Source organism: Ranitomeya imitator, chromosome 1 (genome assembly GCF_032444005.1).
Source record: "Ranitomeya imitator isolate aRanImi1 chromosome 1, aRanImi1.pri, whole genome shotgun sequence".
Lineage (NCBI taxonomy): Eukaryota > Metazoa > Chordata > Amphibia > Anura > Dendrobatidae > Ranitomeya > Ranitomeya imitator.
In genome coordinates this window covers 172,181,087-172,195,064 of record NC_091282.1, presented here as the reverse complement: position 1 = coordinate 172,195,064, position 13,978 = coordinate 172,181,087, and positions in this window count along the sequence as shown.

The window sequence follows — 13,978 nt, the reverse complement described above, 5'->3', positions numbered from 1 at the left end:
AAAGCACATACGTAGTTATGAAAACAGATTCAGCAAAATGAGGCCCGCTAAAGCTAGATAGCAGAGGATACAAAAGTGAACTGCACGGTCAGCAAAAAACCCTACAAAAAACCATCCTGAAATTACTTGAACTCATGTTCCAACTCATGGAACATGAGGAGTAATATCAGCCCACTAGAGCAACCAGCAAAAAGGAATCACATATCTGCAAGCTGGACTAAGACAAAAATTAAGCAAAACGTGGAACAGGAAAATAAAAAACTTAGCTTGTCCTGAAGAATACAGAAGCGGGAAGCAGAGGTAACAAGACACACTGATTACATTGATAGCCGGCGAGGAAATGACAAGAAAGCCAGGTTAAATAGGAAACTCCCATATCCTGATAGAACAGGTGGACACCAGAGACCGCAGAGGACACAAGTCACCCAGTACCATCTGTAACCACCAGAGGGAGCCCAAAAACAGAATCCACAACAGGCTATGGGTTGAACTAGATGGACTTAAAGTCTTCCTTCAACCTTAATAACTATGTTACTATGATTCAAAAAGATATAAATAAACTGGAGCAGTGGGCAGCAACCAACAGAATGTTTTTTTAACAGAAAAAATGCAAAGTACTACAACTTGGCAATAAAAATTGAAAAAAGCATATACAGAATGGGAGGAAAAGGGCTAAGCAACAGCACATGTGAAAAAGACTTGGGTATACTAATAGATCACAGATTGAACATGAGTCAACAGTGTGATGCAGCAGCAAAATGTCATAATCCTGTCCGGAATTTGTTTTCTGCGTTCCTCTCTCTGGACTGGCCATGCAGGGGTTAACCCCTGCTGCCTCGTTTTGGAGCTGGTTGGGCTTTTACAGTCCTCTGCAGTCTGTTGGCCAGCATCAGTGATAGTTCATGCTTCCAGGCTAGAGCAGCTGACTTGTATACCCTGGTGATCATTCTGCCTCTGACTTCCCGTATTTGTGTGAGACCCGTTCCCTATCCCTGACTTAGTGTTCATCTGGTGGTTTTCCGTACAGTGCATGACTCGGCTTGATCTCTGAACCCTGCCTCTTGCTTTCCGTCTCTGATCCCTCGTTCCCGTACCGGCTTTGACTTCTGGCTTGTACCCCAACTTTGTCTTACATCTCACGTTTTGAATACCGCGCTCTCGTTTGGCTCCAACTTCTGGCTTGTCTCTGACTTCATGCATGCTGTGACCTCTGGTACTTCTGCTCCTGACAGTTTCTGACTCTGCTCATCTTACCACTCTTTTGCTACCTGTGACACCTGTGCGGTTGCTCAGTGTTGCTACGCTGTTAGTGGGCAACCTCTCTTCCCTCACCAGCACCCCCTGGTGGAGGTTGCGCTAAACTGCACTGCAGACGCATCACACTAAAAAGGCAAATACAATTCTGTGATGTATTAAGAGAAGCATACAGTCTAGATCACGTTAAGGCATTATCCCACCCTACTCTTCTTTGGTCAGACCTCATCTGGAATACTGTGTCCAGTTTAGGGCACCACATTTAAAAAAAGACATCAACAAACAGGAGCAAGTTCAGGGAAGAACGACCAGAATGGTGACCGGTGTGCAAACCATGTCCTATGAGGAACGGTTACAGGATTTGGGAATGTTTAGCTTGCAAAAAAGAAGACTGTGAGGAGACTTAATAGCTGTCTACAAATATCTGTCACATTGGGCTGTCACATTGTAGAAGGATCATCTTTATGCTCATATGCACTAGGAAAGACTAGAAACAATGGGATGAAACTGAATGGGAGGCGACACAGATTAGATATTAGAAAAAAAATGTTTGACAGGTAGGGTGATCAATGAGTGGAACAGGCTGCCATGAGAGGTGGTGAGTTCTCCTTCAATGGGAGTCTCCAAACAGAGGCTGGACAGACATCTGTCTGGGATGATTTAGTGAATCCTGCTTTGAGCAGGGAGTTGGAGCAGATGACCCAGGAGGTCCCTTCCAACTCTACCATTCTATGATTCTATTCTATGATTTTCCTGTGGTTCTGCTCCAGGGAAATGACTGCACTGTATAGAACATTTTTTGGTTCGCAGGTATGACAATGTATTGTAATTAAAATTAATTATAACAGTAAAGATCTTTAATGGGATCAAGAAAATGTCATAAAAAGCAATGTTGTTTAAATAGAAATAAAAAAAGCAAAATAACACAAAAAATAAATACATTACATTTCATATAAATAGATTACATTTAATAAATCCTATGTCCAGTTATATAACCCTGACGCACATGGATAGTTGGTATACTCTCTGTCATGCCTTCAGCATCAAGTTTCATTGTTGAGTGTGTTTGCATTATACAGGCTCCATCAAGTGGCTAAATTCGCTTATCAGTATCAGCTTTTTGTCCCTCTGTTGCTGCCATCCTCTCTCACTGTAGTGGTGCATTGTGGGAAGAAGGATCTCATTTTCGTCACAGACTGGAATACAGAGGACATCCACCATTGTATTCCCCCCGTGATAGCATCACTGGTAAGATGGACTATGTTGCATCTGTTTGCAGCTATCAAATACCTAATACTCTCAACTGTGCATTTATAAGAAGGGATAGCCTGTTTATAAACTGTTCAGCCATTTGTCACACGTATCTCTGTGTTACCTCTATACATGTGCTGCTTCCTTGTCATTTTATTGCTCCTTGTTTCACCGAATACATTTACTAACGATCAATAAACTGCATAGACTTCGCGAAACAGTCTCCTTATCGGACTACGGTAGATCAGGTTGAATGGGTGTCAGAGTAAGTACACTCCTCAGGGTATCGTGTAGCAAGGACAGATCTCACAGTCACAACATCTAGAGTAAATTAACATGTTAGAATCGTAGGTAGAAAATATAATTTTCAAGGACTAAGACTCTACAATATAATACTGTATTAATACAAAAATAAAATGCTAATAGTTCTAGAATGTCAAGATGAAAATCTTGAAGCAGTTAAATTATTTTTCATCTCTTTCTACAATTATAACATTATTAATCCACGTAAAGGAATCAATGGATTTTTTTTCGTTTACAAAATACTTGACCTATGTTTTTTGGTAAAAGAGACCTACACAAAATATTCAACCCACAAAACATTTACATATAAAGCTATATTACTAGTGTTGAGCATTCCGATACCGCAAGTATCGGGTATCGGCCGATATTTGCGGTATCGGAATTCCGATACCGAATTCCGATACTTCCCGCGTATCGGATACCGGAATCGGAATTTCCCAGAATTCAAACTGAACGCAGCAGCCAATGAGGAATGATTGGAAGTGTGGGCACATCCTGTTTAGCATGGTGGGCATGTAAGTACTGGCAAGGCTTGGATTGGCTGCTGAAATGATGTCACTCTGCACTATAAAAAAACGCTGCCGCCATTTTGCGCTCACTCTGCTGTGATTTCAGTTAGGGACAGGACGCTGTGTTCTAACTGAGGGCCAGTCGAGCTAGCTAATTGCTTTATTTTCCTTTCCAAAGGCTAATTTAGCAAAACGCTGTGTGTTCTTCACTGTTCACCTTGCTCTTGCCTTGCAGCGCTGTTTTAACAGCGTTCTGCAAGGTCTCTGTGTGTGTGTGTGTGCAGCTCACTCTGTAGTCTGTGTGCAGCCATATACCCGGTTGTATTCAGCTCAGGGGGGGTTCACACTGCCTCACACAGTTGTCCTTTTTTGCTCTTAGTGCAGCCTGCTGCACATTTTTTCTCAAATTTCCTATTAGTGTTTTTCCACCAGTCTCCAGCTCTATTGTGGAAAAACACTACATAGGATAACCTAGAGGGGGTTTTTTGGGCCTTGCAGCGCCATTTACGGCTGTCTGCATGGTCTCCGTGTGAGCCCAGCTCGCCCTGTAGTCTGTGTGCAGCCATAGCCGGTTGGATTCAGCTCAGGGTTCGTTACTGGCTCATACCTTGAGAAAAATTTTACTTTTTTTCAAATAGTGCAGCCTGTTTAAAATTTGAAAAAAAAAAATTCCTATTAGTGTCTTTCCACTCGTATCCAGCTAAATAGTGGAAAAACACTATATAGGATAACCTAGAGGAGGGTTTTTTGGCCTTGCAGCGCCGTTTACGGCTGTCTGCACGGTCTCCGTGTGAGCCCAGCTCGCCCTGTAGTCTGTGTGCAGCCATAGCCGGTTGGATTCAGCTCAGGGTTCGTTACTGGCTCATACCTAGAGAAAAATTTTACTTTTTTCAAATAGTGCAGCCTGTTTAAAATTTGAAAAACAAAAATTCCTATTAGTGTCTTTCCACTCGTATCCAGCTAAATAGTGGAAAAACACTATATAGGATAACCTAGAGGAGGGTTTTTTGGCCTTGCAGCGCCGTTTACGGCTGTCTGCACGGTCTCTGTGTGAGCGCAGCTCGCCCTGTAGTCTGTGTGCAGCCATAGCCGGTTGGATTCAGCTCAGGGTGCGTTACTGCCTCATACCTTGAAAAACAATTTCCTTTTTTTCAAATAGTGCAGCCAGTTTAAAATTTGAAAAAAAAAATTCCTATTAGTGTCTTTCCACTCGTATCCAGCTAAATAGTGGAAAAACACTATATAGGATAACCTAGAGGAGGTTTTTTTGGCCTTGCAGCGCCGTTTACGGCTGTCTGCACGGTCTCCGTGTGAGCCCAGCTCGCCCTGTAGTCTGTGTGCAGCCATAGCCGGTTGGATTCAGCTCAGGGTTCGTTACTGCCTCATACCTTGAGAAAAATTTTACTTTTTTTCAAATAGTGCAGCCTGTTTAAAATTTGAAAAAAAAAATTCCTATTAGTGTCTTTCCACTCGTATCCAGCTAAATAGTGGAAAAACACTATATAGGATAACCTAGAGGAGGGTTTGTTGGCCTTGCAGCGCCGTTTACGGCTGTCTGCACGGTCTCTGTGTGAGCGCAGCTCGCCCTGTAGTCTGTGTGCAGCCATAGCCGGTTGGATTCAGCTCAGGGTGCGTTACTGCCTCATACCTTGAAAAACAATTTCCTTTTTTTTCAAATAGTGCAGCCAGTTTAAAATTTGAAAAAAAAAATTCCTATTAGTGTCTTTCCACTCGTATCCAGCTAAATAGTGGAAAAACACTATATAGGATAACCGAGAGGAGGGTTTTTTGGCCTTGCAGCGCCGTTTACGGCTGTCTGCACGGTCTCCGTGTGATTTAAACTAGCTCTGTAGCCCGATCTGCACCAAAAAAAAAGTTAAGTTCACCAAACACAACTTAACACTTGTGTAGGCCACATTTGAAAAATAATAAAGTTTAGTCCACACTTTACAACATTAGTGTTTCTTACACCTGTTAGGAGGAGCATTTCAGGAATAAGCACACTAAGGCCTTAGTACTTTTCTGCTTATCTTTATCTGTCAACCAAGATGAAGAGGGCAGGGAGTAAGGCACGTGGGCGTGGGCACGGAGCAGGGAGAGGAGCAGGGAGAGGACGTGGTGATTCTGTGCCTGCTGCGGGCGCCGGTGACTCGTCGTCACTCAGTTTCAGCAGGGAACAGTCCTTCATGCGCAGCTTTGTCGGAGAGCGCCGTGCACCGCTGCTACGTGAAGACCAAATTGAAGCCGTTGTCGGGTGGATGGCAGCTAACGCCTCGGCATCGACTTCAGTTAGTGCCACATCCTCTCAGGCACAGAGCACTGGAGAGCAGCCATCTGTCTCTTCACCACCTGCCAAATTGGCCAGGCAGTCAGAGAGCCCAGGACAGGAGCCGTCTCTACTTCTGTTCTCTGAATCTCTTGGCTTGGAAACAGGGGGCCAGCCAAGCAGCATTGGAGAAATAGAAGAAGAGGCAGTGTGCAGTGATGCCCAAAAGCTTTATCTCTCTGACTCTGAAGAGGCAGGTGGGCCAGTGCCTCCGGTGACCACAGCGCAGTACGCATCTGATGATGAAACTCAGGTGCCGCTTTCTGATGCGTACTGTGCTGCCGAGACTACCCAGGAGGAGCAGTTGGTGGCAGAGGGTAGTGGAGATGATGAGGTAAACAACTAATATTTGATTACCAGAGGGATTAATCATAAATGTCTCACAGGTATCCACTCTATTTATTTAAAATTTAACCTTTATTAGACCTTAATACATATAATAATAAACAACACACCAAGCACCACGAGAAAGAAAACAACCAGGGGTGTGCCTACCCCTACACTGGCCTAGCTGACCTTACCTATTTGCGGAGGTTGGCACCCTAAAAACCTGCGCAGTGGCGCCCCCGCTCCTCGACGGCTCTCCCTGCTCACCCTATAGGGCCCTATAGTGGCAGGAGGTGACAAAGATGATGAATAGGCAGGTGAGAAAGAGAAGAGGTATAGATCTAATCAATAGGTGTATAGACTGATTCTGATGTATGCAATCGTTAATTTAGTCCTCAGGTGGAGATGTTAGATCCTATTTGCAATTACCCTCAATATATATAGTTAGAATAAACAGTTGTAATAGATAGCTAAATCTTCCAGTGAATATACTAGATGGTGATTGTAGTGAACCTAATAGATTTCACTGATGTAGCCCATCATAATGGCTAAACTAATATTTCTGATATAACACCTATACACTATAATTATAGCTATCTATTTTATTAAAGTGATGTATCTACAGATCTTGATATATCTACAGTATGCAAATCAATGTCAAGGACGTACACATTATTAGTCTATATATACCTCTCTCCTAGTGGTATTAATATATATACATAGGCCAGGAAAATCAACTTATCTAATAAAGACAGAACAAAAACAAAAAAACACACCAACCACCCTAAAAACTGTATATACCTGGTATCACACTGAGGCAGGGGATTGTCCCGACCACGCTACTGGATTTACGCACCTATACCAGTACCTGCAGATAAGTACCTTGTGTATATCCTCCTCCTGATGAACCTCGGCAAAGAGGGGAAACGCGTCGAGTAACTAACTGTAACTTGGTACAATTTATCTATTTATAATCGTTATAGGATTTATATGGGCAATATGCCCTGGAAGTCGACAGTGGACTTTAATATTGGACAAAGGATATAATGGTTGTCCTAAGTTGCCATTTGACTGTGATTGTTTAATACAGTTTTTAGGGTGGTTGGTGTGTTTTTTTGTTTTTGTTCTGTCTTTATTAGATAAGTTGATTTTCCTGGCCTATGTATATATATTAATACCACTAGGAGAGAGGTATATATAGACTAATAATGTGTACGTCCTTGACATTGATTTGCATACTGTAGATATATCAAGATCTGTAGATACATCACTTTAATAAAATAGATAGCTATAATTATAGTGTATAGGTGTTATATCAGAAATATTAGTTTAGCCATTATGATGGGCTACATCAGTGAAATCTATTAGGTTCACTACAATCACCATCTAGTATATTCACTGGAAGATTTAGCTATCTATTACAACTGTTTATTCTAACTATATATATTGAGGGTAATTGCAAATAGGATCTAACATCTCCACCTGAGGACTAAATTAACGATTGCATACATCAGAATCAGTCTATACACCTATTGATTAGATCTATACCTCTTCTCTTTCTCACCTGCCTATTCATCATCTTTGTCACCTCCTGCCACTATAGGGCCCTATAGGGTGAGCAGGGAGAGCCGTCGAGGAGCGGGGGCGCCACTGCGCAGGTTTTTAGGGTGCCAACCTCCGCAAATAGGTAAGGTCAGCTAGGCCAGTGTAGGGGTAGGCACACCCCTGGTTGTTTTCTTTCTCGTGGTGCTTGGTGTGTTGTTTATTATTATATGTATTAAGGTCTAATAAAGGTTAAATTTTAAATAAATAGAGTGGAGATGATGAGGTCCTTGACCCATCGTGGCGTGAGGAACAGGAAGGTGGTGGGAGCAGCTCTGAGGAAGAGCTTCCCCTTACGGGCCAAAGAGGGAGAGGGAGGGGGAAGACTGCGGAGCCTGTAGCCTCCACTTTGGCACCCGTTAGGAGCCTGTCTCTTTCCAAAGCCAAAAAGGGCGCTCCCAAGACTTGCAGTGCCTGGTCCTTTTTTGACACAGTTGCAGATGACATTTGTTTTGTCAAATGCAAGCTGTGTCATCAGAAAGTAAAAAGAGGTAAAAGTGTCAGCAACCTCAATACCACAAATATGTGGAAACATGTGCGGAACAGGCACGCGGTGGAGTTACAGAAACACAGTGAAGACGTAGGCCAACCAACAGCGGCAGCTACCACCTCTTCATCTCGTGTTGCCTCTTCCTCCACTGTTGTCCAGAGACCTAGTGTAATTCCACCCACAGCACCACCTTCCCAGTCATCCTCACACTCCCAGTCTACTCTACAGCCATCGGTAGTCCAGGCATGGGAGAAAAGGCAGGCATTCTCGGCCAACCACCCCCGAGCACAGGTTCTGAATGCAGGCATTGCCAAACTGTTGTCCCTGGAAATGCTCTCGTTCAGGCTGGTGGAGACTGACAGCTTCCGTGACTTGATGGCATTGGCAGTCCCACAGTACAAGGTGCCCAGCCGCTTTTACTTCAGCAGGCAGGCTGTCCCTGCCCTGCACAGGCATGTTGAGGCAAACATAAAACATGCGCTACTGAACGCCGTCAGTAGCAAGGTCCACCTCACCACCGATGCGTGGACCAGTCAGCATGGACAGGGGCGATATGTTTCCCTCACTGCCCATTGGGTTAATGTTGTTGAGCCAGGTACAGATCATGCGAGTGGCGCAGGACGTGTCCTGCCCACTCCAAGGATTGCAGGAATCCAGTCTGTACGCATCGACTCCTCCTCTTACACCAGTTCCTCTGATTCCTCTCTGCAGGATCCGTCACAGTCCACCTCCACATGGACCCGTGAACGTTTACCTATGACCGACATGAGCACAGCCGTGGCCAAACGTCAGCAGGCCGTCTTGAAACTAGTTTCATTGGGGCATCGAAGCCACACAGCGCAGGAGCTCTGGAATGCCATCAAGCAGGAGAGCGATGTGTGGTTACTGCCAGCGAATCTCCAGCCAGGCATGGTAGTGTGTGACAATGGCCGAAATCTGGTGGCAGCTTTGGCCCTTGGCAACCTCACTCACATCCCATGTCTGGCACATGTGCTCAATTTGGTTGTGCAGAGTTTTCTGAGGGACTATCCGGATCTTGATGCCCTGCTGCACAAGGTCCGCCTAGAGTGTGCTCACTTGCGGCGTTCCAGCTTGGCCAGATCCCGCATTGCTGCTCTGCAGCGCCGATTCCGCCTTCCGGAACACCGCATCATATGTGACCTACCTACCCGGTGGAATTCCACGTTACATATGTTGGAGCGGTTGTGTGAGCAGCAGCAAGCAGTTATGGAGTAGCAGCTGCATCAGGCGCAAAGAAGTCGCAGTCAGCGCCGATCAGACTTCACAACCACAGAGTGGGCCACTATGAAGGACGTCTGCCAGGTTTTGCGTCCTTTTGATTATTCCACGCGGATGGCAAGTGCAGATGATGCACTAGTCAGCATGACTGTCCCCCTTATCTGCCTGCTTCAGCAAACTTTGCAAGGGTTAAGGGATGATGTGGTGGAAGAGGTGGAGGATGAGGAGTCACCTTTTCCATCAGCTTCTGGAGAGTCAGCGCCACGTGGTTCCTCACAAAGGGGTACGCAGGGGCCAATTTGTGAGGAGGATGAGGAGGAGTCAATGGAGGAGGAAGAGCTCCGTCCAGAGGAGGGAGCGACACAATTGTCCAGTGGTCAGTGTGTACAGCGAGGGTGGGGTGATGACGAGCGGGCAGAGATCATGTCTCAAGCAGGGGACAGCGTTTCTGGGCCAGTTGGCACTCTGCAGCACATGGTGGATTTCATGCTGCAGTGCCTGAGAAACGACCGCCGCATCGACCACATTCTCAACATGCCTGATTATTGGGTGTTCACCCTCCTCGATCCTCGCTACCGGGACAACGTCCAAAACCTCATCCCTGCGTTGACCCGGGAGCGTAAATTGCGGGAGTACCACGACACACTGGTGAATTCCATCATCTTCTCCTGTCCAACTGAGAGGAGTGCTGCTAGTGCTTTACAAAGCAGCTCAGTGCGTCGAGGCAGTGGGGGAGGCTCTGCCCAAAGAGGGAGCAGAAGCAGTGCCTCTGCCCAAGGCAAGCCCAGTATGGCACAACTCTGGCACACTTTTGTGTGCCCGCCCCAAATGTCTACACCATCACCGGCGGCTCCAGTCAGCAGGAGGCAACGGTTCCGTCAGATGGTGACAGACTACATGGCTTGCCCTCTTACTGTACTCCCAGACGGCTCTTCCCCATTCAAGTTTTGGGTCTCTAAGCTGGATACATGGCCAGAGCTAAGCCAGTATGCATTGGAGGTGCTGGCTTGCCCTGCGGCTAGTGTCTTATCGGAACGTGTCTTTAGTGCCGCAGGTGGTGTACTAACAGACCGTCGCATGCGACTATCCTCCGATAACGTTGACCGGCTTACTTTCCTGAAAATGAACCAGGCCTGGATCTCGCAGGAATTTGCCACTCCTCTGCCTGATTAAGTAATTGGGTGTCATCCAGGTCTCCTGCTGTGTTCATCTTTCTACCACCTGAACTGCTATTCCTGGGCTCCAACACCGCCAGTTGCGGCTCAGAAGTGCAGGCTGCACAGTAAAAACATACGACCCAGTGTTATTGGGTTTCAGTAACGTCAGCTGATCCCCAGCTGTGTAGCCGGCAATGTGTCCTGCGACCGCCACGCTGGCACAACAACCTAAATGTAAGGGAACCTGTCCCCCCCCCGTCGTTTGTTACTGAAAGAGCCATCTTGTGCAGCAGTAATGCTGCACAATGAAAAGGTAGCTCTTTTTTTTTAGCTCTTTGCACACGCAGAACTTAACACTTATAAAATGTGTTCACTGATACCGTTATACCGTCCCGGAGCTGGGACTTTCCTTCGTAATGTGACGCAGCACAGCCGTCATTCCTACCCCCTTGGTGCCATGCGCTGCCTCCTCAGCGTTGTTTTAAGCTGTCACGGAGCCTGCGCTGTTCTGTTATCCCTTGGGCATGCCCTATTTGCGCTGCCTGTCTTCTGACATAATTTGGTGTCAGGCTGGCTGCGCCTGTGCGGCCGCGCTGCCCGAGATCCCGCCTCGCAGTGTCTTCTGATTGAGTCACACTGCGGGCCTGGGATCCATGGGCATGCGCAGTGCATATCTTCCCCTCGGGCTCTCGCTCATTTCCCTCCGCCTTCTTTAGACTGTGCGCCGTCAGCTGATCCCTAGCATGCCACGGCCGTGACACCGCACAGTCTGAAGAAGAGGGAAGGAGGGGAGTGAGAGTCGAGGATATGCACTGTGCATGCCCATGGTTCCAAGGCCCGCAGTGGGATTACGTTAGACGAGACTGCGAGGTGGGATCTGGAGCAGCGTGGACGCACAGGCACTGACAGCCTGACACCAAATTATGTCAGAAGACAGGCAGCGCTAATTGGGCATGGCCAAGGGCTAACAGAACAGCGCAGGCTCCGTGACAGCTTAAAACAACGCTGAGGAGGCAGCGCACGGCATCAAGGGGATAGGAATGACAGCTGTGCTGTGTCCCATTACGAAGGAAATTCGCACCTCCGGAACGGTTTAACGGTATAAAGGGACACATTTTTAGTGTTTACTTCGGTGTTTGCAAGGAGCATAATTAAAAGAGCAACCTTTTCCTTTTGCATCCTTAGTGCTGCACAAGATGGCTCTTTCAGCTACAAACGTCTTGGGGGGGGGTTAAAGGTTTCCTTTCAACTTGCTCCAATCAGGCTTCGGCCTACACTCTGTTCCTCTGCTCCTCCTGCTGTCCCTGGGCTCTAACACCGCCAGTTGGTGCCTGGAAGTGCTGTGTGCACAGTCAACAGTCGCTCCTCTGTTATTGGGGTTCAGTAACGTCAGCTGATCCCCAGCTGTGTGTGCGGCAATACCTCCAATCTGCTCCTCCTGCTGTCCCTGGGCTCTAACACCGCCAGTTGGTGCCTGGAAGTGCTGTGTGCACAGTCAACAGTCGCTCCTCTGTTATTGGGGTTCAGTAACGTCAGCTGATCCCCAGCTGTGTATCCGGCAACGTGTCATGCGACCGCCACGCTGGCACAACTAAAATGTAAGGGGACCTGTTTCCCCCCCCCCCCCCTAGGCGTTTGTTACTGAAAGAGCCACCATGTGCAGCACTAATACTGCACAAGGGAAAGGTCGCTCTTGAAATTATGCTCCTTGCAAACGCTGAACTACACACTCATGTAATGTGTCCCCTCACACCGTCCAACCGTCCCGGAGGTGGGACTTTCCTTTGTAATGTGACGCAGCACAGCCGTCATTGCTACCCCCTTGGCACCGTGTGCTGCCTCCTTAGCGTTGTTTGATTCCGTCATGGACCCTGCGCTGTTATGTTATCCCTTGGCCATGCACAGTTTGCGCTGCCCGTCCTCTGACATCATTTGTTGTCGTCCTGGCTGCGCCTGTGCGTCCACGCTGCCCGAAATCACACCTCGCAGTGTCGTCTAATGTGATCCCACAGTGGGCCTGGTATCCATGGCCATGCGCAGTGCATATACTAGCCTCTCACTCCCCTTCTTCACGCTTCTTCAGACTAGGCGGCGTCAGCTGATCCCTAATAGCATGCCACGGCCGTGACGCCGCACAGTCTGAAGAAGCAGGAAGGAGGTGAGTGAGAGGCGATGATATGCACTGCGCATGCCCATGGATCCCTGGCCCGCAGTGGGACTACATTAGATGACACTGCAAGGTTGGATCTCGGGCAGCTTGGACGCACAGGCACTGCCAGCCTGACACCTACATGATGTCAGAAGACGGGCACCGCTAACTGTGCATGGCCAAGGGATAACATTACAGCGCGGGCTCCGTGACAGAACCAAACAACATTGAGGAGGTGGCGCCCGGCACCAAGGGGGTTGGAATGACGGCTGTGCTGTGTCACATTACAAAGGAAAGTCCCACTTCCGGGATGGTTTGACGGTGTGAGGGGACACATTATATGAGTGTGTACTTCAGCGTTTGCAAGGAGCATAATTTTCGGAGCCACCATTTTCCATGTGCAGTATTACTGCTGTACAAGATGGCTCTTTCAGCAACAAATGCCTGGGGGGGGGTTAAAGGTTCCCTTTCAACTTGCTCCACTGCAGGCTTCGGCCTACACTCTGCTCCTCTTTGATTCCCTGGGTTTCAACACTGTCAGTTGCCACCTGGAAGTGTTGTCTACACAGAAAAAACACTAGGTGATGTGTCAGTGGGGTTCAGCACCGCCAGCTGTTCCCCTGCTGTGTAGTCGGCAACGTGTCCAGCACAAGCCACGCTGGCACAACAGAACAAAAGCTGCCACCAGTGCAGGCTTCGGCCTACACTCTGCTCCTCTCCTCCTCCTGCTGACCCTGGGCTCAAACACCGCTAGTTTTTGCCCGGAAGTGCTAGCTGCACAGAGAAAAACACCAGCCAATGTGTTAGTGGGGTTCAGCAACGCCAGCTGTTCCCCTGCTGTGTAGCCGGCAACGTGACCTGCAAACGCCACGCAGGCACATGAACTGAAATTAAAGGGAACCTGGCCCCACCCCCCCAGGTGTTTCTATGTATAACAGCCACCTAGTACAGCAGTACTGCTGCATTTGTACAAGGTGGCTGACTTTTTCTCCTTGCCCACGTGGAACTCAACACGTACAAAATGTGTCTCATTGAGACCATTCCACTGTCCCTGAGGTGTGACTTTCCTTTCTAATGATACGCAGCACCCCCCTTGGTAGCGTTTCCCGTCTTTTGTCATCATGGTTAGCTGGCTGCGCCTGTGCATCCGCCCTGCTAGAAGCAACGCCCCTCGTTGTCATATTTATTTTGTCAGCGAGGGTGTGGTTTATGGGCACGAGCAGTGCATATGTTCGCCTGTCTTAACTCATCTCCTTCCGCCTTCTTCAGACTGTGCGGCCTCCTGGCCGTGGTAGGCGATAAGGGATCAGCTGAGGCCGCCCAGTCTGGAGCAGGTGTAAGGACATGTGTAAGCGGCAAACCTATTTACTG